The sequence below is a fragment of the Triticum dicoccoides genome, chromosome 5B (assembly GCF_002162155.2).
Source record: "Triticum dicoccoides isolate Atlit2015 ecotype Zavitan chromosome 5B, WEW_v2.0, whole genome shotgun sequence".
Classification (NCBI taxonomy): Eukaryota; Viridiplantae; Streptophyta; class Magnoliopsida; order Poales; family Poaceae; genus Triticum; species Triticum dicoccoides.
The window spans coordinates 463,067,362-463,072,735 of NC_041389.1; positions in this window are offsets into that span (position 1 = coordinate 463,067,362).

Below are 5,374 nucleotides of genomic sequence, written 5' to 3' on the forward strand. Positions count from 1 at the left end.
GCGTGGCTGCGCGTGTACATGTGAGTGTTGCGTGCATGCGTGGGTGCATGTGTTTGTGTGAGTGTTGCGTGGATGCAGTTTGTGTGCATGCGTGCGTGTGTGTATAATCACCACACCAGCTCCTGTGTGTTAAAACAGACGGCTCAGCATACCAATATAAGGCCACCTTATCCGCTATGCCCGCGGTCATGACTTCGAATCACCGTCCAAATTTTTTTTGTCGTTTGTTTTCATTCTTACTAGCAAGATGCCCGTGCGTTGCACGTAACATCAAGATGCATTTGTATGACTTGTTTATCTTGTGAGAGAAAAGGATGAACGAGGGAAGGCCTTATTTGCAAATGTGGAGAGGTGTGTGGGTACCTTTTTACAAAATTGCCATAGTTTGTTTCCAATCCGTCAGATATAAATCAGACGACCTATATTGCAGGATGGCAGGCACACCATCATCACCAACTCTGTTTTTTATAAGAGTGTATTTTATGTATTTTATAAGAGTGTAGATGTAGAGTAGATACAAGTCGACAGGTGGGCACGATGGTAGTGAGATAATGTGATGCAACACTAGAGGTGCCACGTGGAGCATTTAACTGGTCAACTAGTCATGTCATGAGCAAATATAGAGTTGTACGGTGAGCCCGTGACTGTATAATAACCACTAAACGTAAATGGTGACCGTAATGAGTGGATTCTGAAGTCCAATGTGCGTATCGTGCTTTTGCTTCAAATACAATGATCGTCATTGCATATATCATGAGAGAAAGATGAAACATGCGTGAATTTTCTGGGGGCTTACTTTTAGAGGACCTGGAGATAGTTTTGTGTGCATACGTGAAAGGGGCGTACAGGGGGGTATGCGATGGAGAGAGAGATGCTCTTCATTTCTCTTTATTATGACTAACTTTGTATATAGTATAAAAATATACAAATTCACAGTGCGGAATAAATATCATTGTGGGCACCATGCAATGCAAATTAGCGTTCATACTCCTCCATATAACTTTGTAATGTTGTATATATGTAGAAACTCTAAAATAATTTTTTGGCCACACTTTATTCAAAAGGAATGTTGTATGCGAAATAAACGTGAAGAGAAGGCTTTTTAGATCAATGGGGTACATGATGTAACATGTGTGAATGTGTAGTTGATGCATTTGGCGGGGCCTAGGAGGGGCCGACGGGAGGGGGGGCGTGGGAGAGATAGCACGAGAAATGAGAGTGGTCTAGAGAGAGAGAGAGACGAATATGACGTCACGATGAGAGATTCCATTCCTTTAAGTGTGTATATGCAAGGGGGGAGGGAATAGAGGCACCAGGAGAAATTTTCTATGTTTGTGGTGTTTGTGTTGGTATGTGTGGGTGTGAGAAGATAATGAGACGTGGGGGCAGAGGGTGTGTCACTGCGTGAGGTCTGGTGGGTCGAGGTGAGGCCCCTCGTTCGGTTCTGTCCTGCGCCACATTGGTCGGCCCATGACGCATTTAGGAAGATCCATGGATGACTAGTCGTACAAGACAAGGATAGCAGAATTGTGAAGGACTCTGTGTTCACTGACAAAGCTGGCTAGGATTTGTAACCCTAGGTTCTCGGACTAAGGTTACCCCTTTATCTCTGATATTACTATTCATCCAACCTAACTTTAAGGGGCATTCTAATGCTCTGCTAGAATCATACTCATCGATTAGGAAGAGAGGTGCGAGACAATGCGTGAGAGACATGCCTAAAGATAATGTGCGTGCATGAGACACATAGGCAGGTCCATGTATATAGAAAGGGTCGATGGGGATTGTGCGTGTGTATGTTTGCGAGAGGAAGAGTGCTTGTGATAAAGGTTAGTGAAAACAGTTGTAAATGGTTACGAGAGGGAGGGATGGTAATATCTAGAGCATGTGTGCGAGAAAGACACCTCGGGAGAGAGTGTGTGAGCATGTGTGAGAGACCACCGATGGAGAGTGAAACTACACGTAAAAGACTGCTATACACATTGATTAAAGATATAAATTGTATCCAAATATTAGGATGGGATCATGATATTTGCAATTCGCGTAAGGAGCAGTCATTGATCCACCAGACATCTAGATTTTATCGAATTTGAGCATGTCTATGTTATTATTCGACACAATTGATCCACATAGTTAGTATTTTGAACTCCAGACAATGCATCGCTTTAGCAATCGAATATAAACGTGAGTATAGTTCATGTTGTGTGTGTAAAGCACATTATACATACGAAAGTTACACAATGAACATTATAAATAGCTACCTATGAACTAGCATACATTTGAATTCAACTTAAGGTGGTTTAAAAAAATCGAATTCAACATGAAGTCCATTCAATTATTTGAATTTGATATCATGGCATTTGTAAACCATACCTAAATTATGGGGGCACCAATCTTTGCTCTGATTTTGTACATAATAGCATATGTAGTCGTGTACAAAATAGATTCAAATTTAGCTCCTCCATTCCAAAATAATTGTAGTTATAGGATTTTCAAGTGTCAAAATTTCAAAAAAAAGCGGATAACTTAATGAGGTTTTCAAACATACAAGGTCAAATATAACATTGTCTATTTAGGTCAATCCTCATAGTTCAAGAGTACTCTACACGTGAATGCTTGCGTTTCAAAATTTCGAACGAAGCGCCAAAAGAGCCTCTACTCACCCGAAACCGCGTGAAACCAATGTTTTGTAGTACAAGGAAATTAATTTTCTAATAACTCCGACCCGTGAAACCTACCGGCCCGACGTCCAAAGGTCTAAACGGGGTAGGTTTGTAGCTTCATCTAGACGCCACGCAACCGCCTCCGAAAAACATTCATACACAATGGCCGCCTAAGCACACATGCGCACAACCGAAATTGCTCCCGCCCACTATTTGGGACACCCGGGATTACCATCCTACCCCCGACCCGCAATAGGTCCAAAATTTAAGAGGGGAGCAAAGTTTGTACTTTCCCCAAATTTCAAACAAGCGCGTCCCATGTTCTGTTCAAAAAAGCCAAAAACAAGCGCGTCCCAGACCGAAACATGGTTCCCCCCTGAGTGAGTCCTGGATAAGGGGGTATCCGGACAGCCGGACTATATACTTTGGCCAGACTGTTGGACTATGAAGATACAAGACAGAAGACTTCGTCCCATGTCCGGATTGGACTCTCCTTGGCGTGGAAGGCAAGCTTGGCGATTCGGATGTAGATCTCCTCGTCTGTAAACCGACTCTGTGTAACCCTAGCCCCCTCCGGTGTCTATATAAACCGGAGGGTTTAGTCCGTAGGACAACAACAATCATAGCATAGGCTAGCTTCTAGGGTTTAGCCTCTCTGATCTCGTGGTAGATCAACTCTTGTAATACTCATATCATCAAGATCAATCAAGAAGGAAGTAGGGTATTACCACCATCGAGAGGGCCCGGACCTAGGTAAAACATCGTGTCCCCAGTCTCCTGTTACCATTAGCCTTAGACGCACAGTTCGGGACCCCCTACCCGAGATCCGCCGGTTTTGACACCGACATTGGTGCTCTCGTTGAGAGTTCCACCGTGTCATCGCGATAAGGCCTGATGGCTCATCTCGTTGTCAAAGACAACATCGCCTCCGGGGGAGCCCTGGCTTTAGGCCAAACTCTTTGGCTGGGCGGCTTCGTTATGACCGCCTGATCGGCTGTTGCGCTGACAATGACCTCTCAGGTCATTAAAAATAGCCTCCACGTTGATTCGTAATTTGCCGAACAGATGGACCCAATGGAGCTCTTCTCCTTCAATGAGCTCTTGGATCGCATCGCCGCACTGGGCGTCGCTACGGACTATGACCGGATCGGGCTTAAACCTGATCAAAGGGAAATTCACTTTCCACCGGGCACCCACGAGATAGCGGTAGTGGAAGAGCATCATCCTAATTCTACCTCCACTTTGAGGACGAACTATGTCCGGATTGCCAAGCTCTTCGAGCCGGACACCCGCTCGCGCGAGGACATGACCCCGATCCCGTACTCAGGATCGGGGGGTGGGCAGAAGAAATCGGGCAACGCCCCTGAACCCGAGCTGTTAAGCTCGGAAACTTCTTTGCCCCTAGGTCCTAGATCGGGTCGGGATTCGGATTCAAATCCGCGCACCCACCCAGATTTATCCAATCTGTCCCATATCAGACAAGAGCCCCAAGAAACAGTACATCATTACTGGGCCAGATTCCTCCTTGTGATAGACAGGGTCAAGGACTGTCGCAAGGCAGACGCAATCTCCCTCTTTTGCAAAAATTGCACGGACAAAGGGATTCTCAATGCTATAAGTCACCGTGAAATAGTACACTTCGCTGACGTAGCGGTCATAGTGCAAAAATACTGCGCGATGGAAAGCGCCTGGAAAATCCAAACAAGTTTTTGGGACAATCCGGCTCTAGCCAAATCCTCTGTCCGAACTAAAAGGGTAAACTCTAAAAAGTCACCCGATTCAAGTACCAAAAAGTAAAGCCCGCCGCAAGGCGCGGAACCGTATTGGAAGAATGGCTAAACAGGCCGTGCAAGATTCACAGCACACCAGATACTATGTCAACGCATAGCCTTAGAGCATGCTGGATACTCCGGCAGGTAGCAAAGAGCGGCGAGGATCTCCTCATAAAACATACAATAGAGCAACATCCCGCCGGAGACAACAATACGGTATTTACACTCTTTGAGACTTTTGCCTCAAAAAATAGGCGCAAGCGAGCTCAGCGCAGCCTCGCAGAAGTTTGCCACGTGGAAACAATAAACCCATGGAATGACTGACGAACCTCAATTCCGAACAATCCGAGTACCAGCCGCTTTGGTCCTTTGCCCAATTGTGGATGGCTTTAGGCTCACTAAAGTGCTCATGGACGGCGGAAGCGGACTAAACCTCATCTATGAGGAAACCCTTAAAAAGATGGAAATTGACAAGAGCCGCATTGAACGAAGCAGCACGACCTTCAGGGGAATCATCCCTAGTCGAGAGTCACAATGCGCGGGAAAAATCACACTGGATGTGGTATTCGGCATGCCAGAGAACTACAGGTCCGAAGAAATTACATTCCAAGTGGCCCCGTTCAGCAGCGGATACCACGCCCTCTTGGGGCGGGACACATTCACAAGTTTTTAGGCTATACCCCATTACGGGTACATGAAGCTCAAAATGCCTGGGCCCAATGGAATCATCAATTGGGATATTTTCGCCTGGCGTCCTTCAGACATGCCGGGCATCCCACACAGGCTGGCCGAATACAAACTCAATATACTAAAAGGATACAAGCCAGTCAAGCAGACTCTTAGACGCTTCTCAGAGCCTAAGCTGCAAGCCATGGGGGAAGAGATAGCCAAGCTACTCGAGGCCGGATTCATCAGAGAAATCAAACATCCGGATTGGCT